We start from the raw sequence: 13,721 nt of genomic DNA, 5'->3' as shown, positions 1-13,721 counted from the left end.
TGTTGTGCGTTCAGAGATGCTAGGTTGTAACAAGTGGTTATTCGAGCTACTGTTTCCTTTCTATCAGCTCAAACCAGTCTGGCCTTTCTCCTCTGACCTCTGGCATCATCAACAAAGCATTTTTCGCCCACAGAAGTGCTGACCACTGGAAAATGTCTTTTTTTCCCTTTCTCTGTAAACCCTAGATGGCAAAGCATGAAAAATCACAGTAAATCAAAAGTTTCTGAAATACTTAGACCAGACTGTCTGGCAACAACAATCATGCCAAGTTCAAAGTCACTTAAATCACATTTCTACCCAATTCTAATGTTCAGTTTGAACTTGAAGCACTTTGTTCACTTTGAACAGTTTGAATCACCTTGACCTTGAGTGTGTCTCAATCAGCTCCCTGGTTCAGTAGTCGGGGCACTAATCAGGGAGTCGGACATTTTATGGGCTGTCTCAATTGCAAAATCCTTCCAGCACACTGAAACATTCGCTCCCTAAAAAGTCACTCAATTCACAGTGAAAACCAGGGAGCATCAATGCTCACTATGGAAGTTCTAAAGCACGAAACATAAATCACGTGAGCCAACTCACCACACATGATGACACGTTTTTTTTTTTTATACAAACTATTATTGAATTATATTTCAGCATAAGCATACATCAATATACAGGTAATGAACAAAATCTAAGATAACATTTATAATTTATTATATGGCTGAAATGTTGCACGTATATCTAACAAGCAAATTATTTATTATTATATTGTCCAAAACCTGCAATAAGTATAAATGCTGTAAGACAGGCATTTATTCTGATTTACAAAATAAAAATAAATTGTCTTTGCACCTTTTCTTTTTGAAAGCCCCCTAAGGCATGCACACTTTGACACGCACTCACCTTAAATTAATAAAAGGTTTCATATTTCTTTCATACAATATAATCTGCATATTGGCCAAATGAATAAAGTAGGCGGGACATTCTTTAGAGCAGTGTGAAAGGCAAGAGAGAGAGAGAGAGAGATTTCTTTGCCATAAAATGTAATCGCCTGTATTGGTTTGTGAGTAATGGAGGCAGATTCAGTATTCCATTAAGTTGGCCGAAGTGATGTATCATCCCTCTCTTCTCAGTAACGTTGCATTAACTTATTAGCTTTACTCTCTCCAACTCACTCTCCTGTTTTCACTTGCTCTCTCTTTCCCCTCGTCTGTCATTGAAACATAATCACCCTGTAAAAGTAGAGATAATAAAAGTAGAGGGAATAAATGACTTTAAGAGACACAGAGAGAGAGAGAGTAGTTTACAAGATGAGGGTATTTTCTCCCTTAATTTCATCACCGTGACCCAATAGACAGACTGATAGTCGGTCATATATGTGGTTGTGAAGAATGTGTGTGTGTGTGTGTGTGTGTGTGTGTGTGTGTGTGTGTGTGTGTGTGTGTGTGTGTGTGTGTGTGTGTGTATCAGTGCATGTGTGTGTATTTGCATGTGTATTAATGGCTCTCTGCATGAATGGAGACAGTTCATTACTGAAGCTGTCCTCCATCCAATGATAAAGTCTTTTTAATTATGCTTCATGAAACAATATTAAAGATTATTGGGGTGTGGCTAATTTTTCTAGAGAGTGCCACTCCTCTGTGGGACAGCTGCCACGGTGAGACAGATGAGAATGACTCGAGACACGACAGGAAGTCGCTTGAAAGAATTAGTGCTGACTCAGCTCTTTTGGCCCATCTAGATGTAGCCAAATGGGATGAGTTTTACAAAATATGACACTAGACATTAATTGGTTATGGTTCCTTTAAGAGATGGTATTGCGATGCTCGCTTTACGGCATTGCCTCGTGTAATGTGTATGCGCTTGTTTCAGCGAAGAGAGTGATTGCATGCGAGAGCTCCTGGTTTTGGTCATATACACCTATTAAATGTTTGGTGAGGTAAATATACATTCTCATACCAGTGAAGAAAATGTTTTAATGTTATGTTTGCATATTATATATGTGTGTTTAATGGGAAATGTTTTATAGATCGTCTTTTAAGGACGCCTGTGAGTTTATGTGTGAGCTAGTTTGATCACGCGTGGGACACGTGCAAAGACTGGGTATGTGTTGTAATAAATGTTAATTCAATTTTGTTCGCCTTATTCAAAGCCCAGTGTTTCAGAATGTTTAAATTGAATGTGCATGTTAAAGACAGTGGGTTCTTAAAACATTTAATATCTGAACTATTAAAACTTATTGAATGCTGTTTGAACAGTGTACTAATTTCTCTTTATTTCAAAGTGTATGCAGATAACTGTGAAGTTTGATGGTGGACTAATGTACTGTTTTTCTTTCATTTATAATTGATTCATTGATAATTTTATGTCACTATTTGTTGTGTTATTGTTGTTGTTTTTTCTTTGTTTTGTTTTTTATTCTATGTTTGTTGTGGTTATGTTTATTGTGGTTCCCATGAGTGTAAAACAAATTCCCCTCGGGGCAATAAAGGTTTCATTCATTCATTCAATAAAGGTTTCATTCATTTGACTATTAGCCTCTACCTTATTTCATTGCCGTATTTGTACTATACTCAATTGGAGTATTTCATTATTCCATCCTCATTACGACATGGCATTGGTTACGGCTTTTGTTTCACACAGCGCACGTTCCGGGACTGATCCCGGCAATGTTACTAGGTCCCCAACCCAGCATCGATCCCGGCATCAATCCCGGGTCGTGTTTGCATTCACACAGAAGGTGTTCTGGCAATTTCCCGGCAATTTCCCGGGATCAACACGCTGTGTGAAAGGGGCTCAAGAGTAATTTTTGTATCCTGTGCTGTTTCATTCAACCACTGGTTACATAATTTGATACCAGGAGTGGGGTATCTGGCTGTCGGGAGCTTATAGGTAATTTGTTTTATTCGGTTTGAAATACGGTAGAGGTGAGGATATGTTTCTGTGGAACACGGAGTGGAGGCTGTCTTCCGGGGTCCAGGCAGTAGTCTAGTGAACAGAATTAGGTTGGAGGTGACCTGGTGGTGGCGATACTGCTGGGAGAGAGAGGAAGAGTGCATTATTCCCACCGGAATCCACAGAGTGCTGTGTGCGGAGACACCTATCAAGAGACTGTCTAAAAGAGATACGGAAGTATAATCCAAAGAATTGAAAACATATCCTTTTCCTTCCAAAATAGTGACGAACTGATTAAGAGACTGGTTTTGCTCTGTCAGCCATTTTTGTTGTGTGGAGCTGAGATAATTTGTAAATTTAAAAAATGTCACAGTCAGATGTTGATGCTTCAATTACACAGCATGATGATGCACAGGGTGCAGGAAGTAGTATGCATGACAAACGGAAACAAATTAAAGATGAAGATATACATTCAACAGCAGGCTGGTTGAAGCTGGCCACAGCTAATGGTTTGGACATACCTTATCTTGGTTACCTGGAGTTGGAAGTCAAATCCATGGTTATTGTCCTTCCAGAATGTGGCTTCCTTGTCATCAGACACACACACAAACACAGAACTCCTCCCTAGTACCAGCGCTAATTGGCATGAACAATCAGCAGATGCAGGCAACTGGTCTATGTGGAGTTTGATACCACGCTTGGTGGGAAATTGCAATAAAATTGGAGAGAAGCATTTAAACAGTTGGAGAGTGCCCATAGCCAAGAGAAGAGAATAGCAGTACGGGTAGCTGGAAAAGACGTGGTCCACATACCTGCTTCGTCAGTTGCCACGGTGATGGCCAAAGGTGCGAAAGATGTGCTTCATGATGATTCATCTGATTACCTGTTGGAGCCCATGAACACACCATTACCGGGTGGACTCATTGTTGCTCCTTCTCTGGTGTCGTCAGAGACATGGTTGTTTCCTGTGCAAGTGGTAAATCTTTCCTAAGAAGACATGTGGTTACAAGCCGAACCAGGCTCGGGACTTTAACGCATGTTGAGAGTAAGAAGTTAAATGAGATTTATGAGGTGAAATTCCAGCGTGTTTCAGCTGATATGGAGGAGATCACGGTTAATGCCAAAAGCAGTCAGGTATTGGAGAACAGCACGAAAGAGTTCCTCAGTAAGCTTCATATTGGTGGCACCACTGACCAGCAGGCAGCGCTGAGTGATTTGTTAATGCAGTATTCTGATGTGTTCGCGCTCAAGGATGAAGACCTTGGTTTTACTGATAAGGTGAAACATGAAATCCATGTGGCTGACAATGTCCCAGTGAACACAACCTTATAGGCATATCCCTCCAACACAGTACAGAGAAGTCAGAGAACACATCAGTAAGCTTCTCAAGAAGGGAGTGATTCAAGAAAGCACCAGTGCTTATGCATACCCTATTGTGCTAGTGAGGAAGACGGATTGCAGCCTCAGGCTATGTGTCGATTACAGGCAGCTCAATGCTAAGACCAGGATGCTTTTCCTTTACCTAGGATTGATGAGAGTTTTGATGCGCTAGTGTATTTGGATAGTGTATTTGGATGATATATTAGTGATTTGGATATACTAGTGTACTGCCCTACAAAGCAAAAAGGCAGTAACTACGCAGAGTGTGGAACTGAGAAAAATTACTTTAAAGTTATCCTGTCATCCTGTTATCCTGTTGTTACTGATTGATATGTACAAAGAATAAGCTAATATAAAGTAACAAAACAGCCACATGTCCAATAATCTATGACAGGATAACTTTAAAGTCATTTTTCTCAGTTCTGCACTCTGCGTAGTTACTGCCTTTTTGCTTTGTAGGGCAGTGTACTCTGCCACTTTTACAGAGCACTTGCAGAGATTGGAAATAGTCTTTAAGAGGTTGAAGGAAACCGGTCTTAAAGTTAAGCCTGAAAAGTGCCATTTCCTGCAGCAAGAAGTAACCTTTTTATGTCATCAAATCTCAGCAAAAGGTGTTGCTACTGATCCAGGGAAAATTGAGTCGGTAAAGCAATGGAAAGTCCCTAACACAGTGAAGGAACTACGCTCATTCTTAGGGTTTAGTAGCTACTACAGAAAGTTCAGGGATTTTCTAGGATTGCTGGGCCCCTTCATGATTTAGTGAATCTGTGTATTTCCCAGTGTGGCAGTGCGAGAAATTATTTTAGTGCTTTGTGGTCGTCTAAATGCCAGGCAGCATTTTAGCTCCTGAAAGAGAAACTCACCTCTGCTCCTGTGTTGGGGTATGCAGATTTTACTCTCCCGTTCGTCTTAGAGACTGATGTGAGTAATGAAGGCCTGGGAGTAACACTACACAGTGTAAGAGAGTCATTGCATTTGCTAGTAGGAGACTTTGGAAGCCGGAAAGTAATGATCGAAACTACAGCAGCATGAAACTGGGGCTGCTAGCCCTTAAATGGGCCATCTCAGAAAAGTTTTGTGGTTATCTGCTAGGCTCCAAATTTGTAGTCATCACAGATAACAACCCTCTGTGCCATCTTAAAACAGGCAAGCTCGGTGCAATTGTGCAAAGGTGGGTCGCCCAACTAGCTGTTTTTGACTTTGAGGTGAAATATTGTCCTGGCCGACACAATACAGCTGCTGATGCTCTGTCTAGACACCCTTCAGCAGGGGATCTGTGTTGCTATTTGTAATGTAGTCAACAAAGGGACAGTCCTGCAGCCTGACATGGTGATTGCTGGAGAGAGCTGTTGCAGGGTCAGACAAATGTGTGCCTTGGATTGTGGAGAAGATACAGGCAATGACAACCAGGGAAGTACGCATACCATGCCGGTCTATAAAGTAGAAGAGCTGGTAGATTTCCAGAAGAATGATCCTACCATCAGTTCTTTCAGAACCTTCTGTGAATGCAGGAGAAAGCCCTCCCGCTCTGAAAGATCTTGCCTTTCGAAGTCCACCTTATCTCTGATAAAGCAGTGGAAAAGTATACCTGAGCAAGATGGTTTGTTTTATCGCATTGTGAAAGATCAACATCAAGGTGAATGTAAACAGTTGCTCTTGACTGAGTGTTTAAGAGTACCTGTCAATCGAAAGTGTGCATGAAAACATGGGACATCAGGGCATTGAGCGCACCATTAGTCTGTTGAGACCGCAATGCTTCTGGGTGGGAATGTACAACGATGTGGAGCAATGGATCAAAAAGTGTCAGAGATGCATCTTAACAAAGATGCTACAGCCCAGGATACATGCTCCGATGAAGCCCTTTCTAGCGTTTAGACCTCTTGAAGTAGTGGCAGTTGATTTTACTGTGCTTGAACCCTCCTCTGATGGACGGGAAAGTGTGTTAATCGTGACCGACGTCTTCACAAAATTCACACAAGCATTCCAAACTAGAGATCAGAGAGCTGAAATCACCGCTAAACTCTTGAGGAAATGGTTCATGAAGTATGGTAAATCTGAAAGATTGCATTCTGATCAGGGAAGAAATTTTGAGAGCAAAGTGATTGCTGAGCTGTTTAAAATATACGGTGTGAAGAAAACCTGCACTACACCCTACCGACCACAGGGTAATTCTCAGTGCAAGCGTTTTAATCGAACGCTCCATGATTTGCTACGCACACTTCCCCCTGAAAAAAGAAAAGGCGCCGGCCGGTTTATGCATACAATGTCACGCCACATGCGACCACTGGATACTCACCATACTACTTACTTTTTGGAGTCCATCCACATCTTCCCGTCGATACCCTGCTAGGTCATGAACCACCTGTGGACAGAAAACAAGACTGGTTAGTGGTGCTTCAGGAGAGATTGAAGGAAGCACACAAAGAGGCAAGAGAATATGCTGAACACAAGGCCACTGAGAGGTTAGCTCCTCTGAATGACAAGGTGTATTGTCCTTTAATCAATTTCGGTCAGCAGGTGTATCTGCGTCACCGACCTTTGGGTAGGAATAAGATACAGGATTCATGGGGTCGTACCGTATGCAAGGTCATAGATGTGCAAGGTACCACACACACCGTTGAGCCTCTTGAGGGTGGCCCTATAAAGAGTCTGCATAAAGCTGACTTATGGCCCTGCGTCACTTATGCTCCTGAGTGATGAAGAACCATCCTCCTACAACACCACAGCCAAAAAGAGTTTCTAAATTTGACCTGGTTGAAGTGCATTCTGATCCTGATTTTGTTGTTTTAGAGGATATCACTTGCCCCAGTTTGCAGGAGACAACACAGATTTGAAGTCCCGTGGAAGAAGATGAAGAACTGGTAGATCAATCCAGCTTGGTTTCAGCTAGCACTGAACAAAATGATTCTGTGCTTGAGCAGATTGCCCCTGACACAAGCTGTGCTCTAGAAGTGAAAAAAACAGTATTGAGAAGGCCTGTACCAACGCCTAGGAGAACAAAAAAGGGCCAATGCTGGTCTACACTCAAACCCCTTTAATGAGCCGAGATCAGTATGTAATCCAGTGTCACTTAGCCCCGAAGTCTTTTCTCAGGTGTTAACAAGTTTTGGCAATGTGTTCTTTAGAGAAGCTGTCACAGAAGTGAAGAATATGTATTAGTCATTGAGGACAGTGACATTTAGCAGTGGAGAATGTAGCCAAATGGGATGAGTTTTACAAAATATGACACTAGACATAAATTGGTTTTGGTTCCTTTAAGAGATGGTGTTATGACTCTCGCTTTACAACATTGCCTCGTGTAATGTGTACGCGCCAGCGCTACTTTCATTTGACTATTAGCCTCTACCGTATTTCATTGCCGTATTTGTACTATACTCAATTGGAGTATTTCATTATTCCAATGTATTTAATTTCATTTGACTTCAATTTGTTTTACAAATTGTCTTTCATATCAAATAAGTACACCAAAGAAATCAGAAAGACTTGGTCATTTAATTAAAAAAAAAAAAAACATCGAAATATTTGCTCCTTTTGATCGCTGTCCTTCATAGAGCCAGAATAAAGCCCCAAGAGAAATTTTTGTATCCTGTGCTGTTTCATTCAACCACTGGTTACATAGATGAAGAGCAAGACGTCGTGGGCAAATACTTTTAATAATGGCAAATACTTCTAGCAGATGTAATGTGTGAGAGATAATGTACAGTCAGTTATAACTTATTATTATAAAATATTTTGCGATTATGACTAACTGACTGTACATTATCCATCTTGTTACACAGCGACTGAATTCGCAGACATTAAATATTGTTTAATATAAGTTTAAATTATTTTCAAAATTATATATTTTATAGCTGCACCTTAAAACAGTTAAAAAAAATACTTTACTGTATACAGTGAAAAAATGAAAATGGTTTAACATTGCATTGTCCTTTTACTGTAAAATACTTAATTTATGGTTTTTGAAAGAAAACAAATTAAGTTCAAGCCTGACCCAAAAAAATGTGTTTCTTCTTATTTCTGTTATCAATAATTTACATTAGGGTGTTTTGTGTTACTTTTTCTGTTTATTTTTTTCATGTTTATTGCATTATTTTAGAGTCATGTCTGTTACCTTGTTTTTGCATCATCTATATAAATATTGGCCATATTTTATGGACTAGCCACTTCTGATGAACTTTGATTCACCATGTGGCTTTCTATATCACCAGTTTTATCATGGTGGTTATCCGTAAAATCTAATCTTGGAAATTTAAGTAGACCGGTATTAAAATAAAATGTAATTTAATTAAATATGTAGTTATTAAAAAAAAGAACAGGCAGGCACCAATAATACCTGAAACAGGATAATTTATTGACATTTTCTGCTAAGAAAAAAATAGTTGATACAAAACAAAACAATCAGCCTGCAAACAAACAATATTTAAACCTGCAGCCAAAATATCAATTTTGAAGTCCTCTGAGGACGTATTACTTATTTTATGCCTGTGTTTGTTTGCAAATGTTTTCAATGTACTCAAGGGTACTTACTTGACCAATTAACTTGAATCAAACATCCCAATGGTAGTTCATCTAGCAAAATATCAAACAATTAAATATACTATGTTGGTTATTAAAATAAAGAATAAATTCAGAATAAATTCCATTTTCTAATTAAAAGTGTTAATATGTAATTAGTCTTTTATATAAAAAAAAGAAGGGAAAAAAGATGAGGTCCCCAAACACACCCAGAAAGGCAAGCTGGATGAAGAGACGAGGGAGGGTATGTGTGAATTTTTTTTCTCACTTTAATTTAGAAAATGTGACACTCCTGGACTTATTTCAAAACTTGAATTTTCTCAAAGATTAGCCAATGTGAGCTCTTTTTCACACACACACACACACACACACACACACACACACACACACACACACACACACACACACACACACACACACACACACACACACACACACACACACACACACACACACACACACAAATCACAGTCTCCTCTGATGCACTGATGCATTTAATCAGAGCGGCATTTTTCAGTGGAGGGAAAGTAATCATTTTTGCACAATAAGGGCCATCTGAAAATGTCCACTCACATTTGTGTGGTGGCAGCATGCAACCCGGTGGATGCATTATGCATTCCAGTGATAGATTAGACTCATAGTATTTGTGCTGCCCTCTTGATGCTGAATGTCACCACCTTTAATCATTCTTTCCCAAACAAACAACTTAAGTCTGCTCTTTTACAAAAAATGGCCCAAAACTGAAGAGAAACCACTCCACTTGGAGTGCTGTATCATTTACACAATCACAGAGAAAACACTGATTGATGGGAATAGAAGAGATTCATGGAAATAAACTAAGGTCTTTTATAATATTATTATTATTGTTATTATCATCATTATTTTTATTATTATTATTATTATTATTATTATTATTATTATTATTATTATTATATCGAATAGTCAGTTGAATTAATGATTTAATGATTTACTCATAATACACAAAGACACTTGTCTCCACCTACTGGCAAGACAACGCAATCTGCAGAAAGCGTCACTAAAAATTACACCAATATGCAGACGGTCTGCAACAAGCAAACACAGACAAGTAGAGAAATACAAACAGTAAAAAAATCCTATTGCATGCGCAAAACTGGTTTCAGTTGCTACTCAGGTAAGTCCGAGATTAGTTTGAGGAAACTCTGGTTTTTCAGGCTCAAGTAGGTGGATTGGTTTTGAGCAGTGTTCATCGCCATGGTAACTTACACTACACGCCTAACCTGCTACGTTTCAGAGTTAATCGCTAACTCTGGATCAAACCTTAATTGACAGAGAACGTTTGTATCAACCTTTGTGAGACCGCTGAACCCAATCTAAACCAGGTTGGATTTGTCTGGATTTGACAACTCTAAACCTACTCTGAAACTCAGAGTTTGTTCAGATAGCTTCATGGAATGGGCCACTGGACAGTATATAAGTACTCAGGGTACATTTACACAACAATGAAAGTGCTAAAAACGTCTCGTTACATATGTAACCCTCGTTCACTGAAGGAGGGAATGGAGACGTATTCGACTGATTGGGATCACGCTTAGGGAGCCTGTCATCTTCGAGTACTGTTAAAAAGAGCCAAATGCACATTGGCTTATGAGATCTGCATCTCACGCTCCGCCCCGTGGCGCGGGTATAAATACGGAAGTGGATGCACGCACCAGTTGTTATTCACTTAGGAGCCGAGCGGATCCCAGATTCAGCGGTGGTCCAGCAATAGTGGCGACGGGACTACGTCTCCGTTCCCTACTTCAGGGAACGAGGGTTACATACATAACCGAGAAGTTTCGATGTAGTCGACGTGTCGACTGATTGGGATCTCAATTAACCCTTTCACACGTAAGTTTAAAATATTCTAACTGACCCCCCAGCGTGAGTTTTTCAAGGGGACCGTTATTTAGAACTTGTCACTTTAATGTTTCCATCGTGACGCGTCATTGCTTGTCATTTGACACAGCGCAACCACAACACAGCGCTGTAAGAATGATGATCTGCTTTTATGTAATTTTTCCTTTTTTATTAAAAATATACACAAATGTATTAGCTATAGCATGAAACACTGATATTCCGATTGTCAAATATGTGCAAGTGGATGTGTTTTGTTGTTTAAACACCTTTATAACGATCGCGTTAGTTGAGCTGTATGCGCAATGGGCGGCGCCATGTTAGATTGTTTCCCAGTTCAGAGAATAGGATCTGTTGGATTTACAACACGTCAATTCCTCCACTTCTCACGAAATACATGAAAGTAAGTGGCCGGTGAACTGGGAGAAGAATAGGCTAAAATGTAAAGCTACTTACATAATGTGTATCTGATATGAATAAAAGTGTTGTCTTATTATAATGGAAAGGATTATTATTGCCGCTTCCATAGACATCAGTGTGTATTTTACAAACTCAAAATCATTGTTTTGGTAGTACTTATGTGTATTTAAGTGTCTGAAACCTAAAATAAACATTATGTGGTTGAAAACACTCGATATTTTGTGATATATGATAGCACTTAGTGCGTCTGTCTCTGGCTCAGTGCCAGTCAACGCGCGAAAGCACGTTTGAATTTAGCAGTTGATCACGTGAGGCACTGACCGTTCTAATCACACCGGTGTGATCGTACGCTCCAGGGACCAGCCAAGACTGATCACACCGGTGTGATTGTACGTGCCAAAGGGTTAAAACACAACTAGTGCTGCCACCTTCCAGTGCCTAGACAAAAGCCTTCTGATCTCGCATTATTTGAGGCGGAGAAGGGACAGGGCTTAGGCCAGGGAAGTCACTGCTGTTCCAAAAGACCACTGGGAAAGCGTTCTCTTTCGTTGGAAAGGAATACGCTGTGGAAGCCACATCCTGCCCCAAAGTGAGGTAACATGTGAAGAATACACATATGGACTGGGCGGATGACCGGGCAGTACAACATATGGAATGCTACTGGGGTGACTCCAGCCTATGATGGGGAGACTCAACCGGACAGTGAGGGAAGACACATATGGGATCGCCGTAGGGATCACAACATTCCCAGCCTAACACAAGTTTCACCAATGCATACGAGTGATAGGCCTGGCTTCGGACGTTCCACCATGTCCATTGCCGAAGGGTATGGAGGAACTCGACATTGTTTCGGCTAATAAGGGGAACTCACTGGAGCAAGAATTGCACATGTATCCAGTCCATAGGAGGGGAATGGCGCAGCAAGCCGACACTTCGAACCGGGCTTACAGTGAAACTGGCTTCATGTGTAGGGAGCCCACGGGAAGAAGCTGTTCGACACATAGGCTAGTTCTCTAGCGAACATGATAGGTGTCGCCCAGCCCCCAACTCTATTTAACATCTGTTCAGCAAGACACTCTGTGTCAATCCCTAGGAGGGAGCAATACTCTCACTTAGGATGAGCTCACCACCCAGGTGGGCTCATGGATCTTGGGAAATCACCAAGTTGAAGGCAACCAGATGTAGTGGGCCAACCACTGCTTGGAAACAGCCTTCCCTTCTGCTGGTCTCCGTAACAGACAAGAGCTGGTCTGAGGTCCAGGCTTTGCATTCTGAGCACATATAACCGCAATGGAGCCAACGGACAGAGACAATCCAGGGCTATGTCTGCCCTCGGCGACGAGCAGGCAGAGGAACTGCCACCGGTGGCGGGGTGGAGACAGCAGCGGGCCGCCGGGTCAGGATGTGCCGGATGGCCTGCATCTGCGCTTGGGCAGCAGAGAACTGTTGGGCACAGTTCTCCACGCGTCGCCGAATATTGGGGAGTCCAGGAACCGAACCGCATCCGTAATATCAACCAGCCTGAGCCAACGATGGCGCTCCTGGACCACTAAAGTGGACATCGCCAGACCGATCGCGCATGCCACAATGCTCCGGAGGGCGAGGTCGGCTGCAGTGCGGAGCTCACCTACAAGCGCACGGTCTGGGCTACCCTCGTGCATGTCCATGAGTGTCCTGGCCTGATAGACCAGTAGCAACGCCATGGCATGCAAAGAGGCAGCTTACCCACAGGCTTTGTAAGCTCTGCTCGTCGGAACGGAAGAGAACTCACAGGCCTTAGGGGGGAGACGAGGATCCTCCGTCCAAAAGGCATTGCTCGCCGGACACAGGTGCACCTGTGTCGCGACAGACCGCTCCACTTGAGGAATACCCTCGTAACCCACCACCGCTCCTCCGTCAAGTATAGTGAGGGGGCAGGAGCTACTCAGCCTGTTTCTGGCAGAGATCTGTCCTTTTTAAAAACACAAAATTAAGGGATGTTGCTTCCAGCTTTCAAATAAGACTTGTAGATTTTTTGCAATGCACTAGCCTGATATTTCAAAATTCACACAATATACATTTTTAGTAAGACCGTTTCTATGTTCAAATCATGCTCTTCATCCTGCTGTTCTTTACTCAGCCCTTCAGCTTGACCTCAGCTTGACCTCCCTGACAGCCCCTAGTCCATTAAATGTCATACGTCTTGATGGCCTCATGAGAATGCTGCAAAATATGGAAGAAGTTCAAGAGTGGGTGCAGGCCTGGGAGCAGGGGAAAGAGGTTAGTCAACATCACAAAATCCCAGTGTGGCAAGGTATAAAATTAAAAAGATAAAATGTTTTTTTTCTTGCTTATTTTTTTTGTCCAAAAAAAGTTTATTTTTTACATTCCTTGTTTTCATTTTTTATATTTCATAAAATGTATAATGTATGCAGCTGTTGCATTGAGGTCTTTATAATGTAGTAAATTCATATAGAATCAACTTTTTATTTATGTTGATAGATAGAGTATGCGATATGGCCACTAGATGGAAGCATTGTACACATTTAAGACTCTAGAGGTTTTTATCAGTCCATCATGATCTCTGACTTATCAGTTATTTCTTCTTTTGATAATTGATGGTACTATTGCATAATTACATTATGGTCAGTAATTTAATTTAAAATGTTATAGGC

The 13,721-nt window shown here is 41.2% G+C and overlaps 1 long non-coding RNA gene across 1 annotated transcript; it reads left to right on the top strand.

The window, feature by feature from the left end:
• Positions 1-1,424: 1,424 nt before the first annotated feature.
• LOC143757100 (uncharacterized) lies at positions 1,425-13,321 on the top strand. Its single transcript, XR_013210394.1, has 3 exons — positions 1,425-1,921; positions 2,012-2,085; positions 13,187-13,321. It is a non-coding gene; the product is annotated as an uncharacterized LOC143757100 (long non-coding RNA).
• Positions 13,322-13,721: the final 400 nt, after the last annotated feature.

The sequence above is a fragment of the Siphateles boraxobius genome, unplaced genomic scaffold (assembly GCF_051911475.1).
Source record: "Siphateles boraxobius isolate OS27281-9 unplaced genomic scaffold, OSU_SipBor_1 3, whole genome shotgun sequence".
NCBI classification, from domain to species: Eukaryota; Metazoa; Chordata; class Actinopteri; order Cypriniformes; family Leuciscidae; genus Siphateles; species Siphateles boraxobius.
The sequence above is the reverse complement of the archived record's forward strand: the minus strand, read 5'-3'. Positions and strand labels throughout refer to the sequence as shown.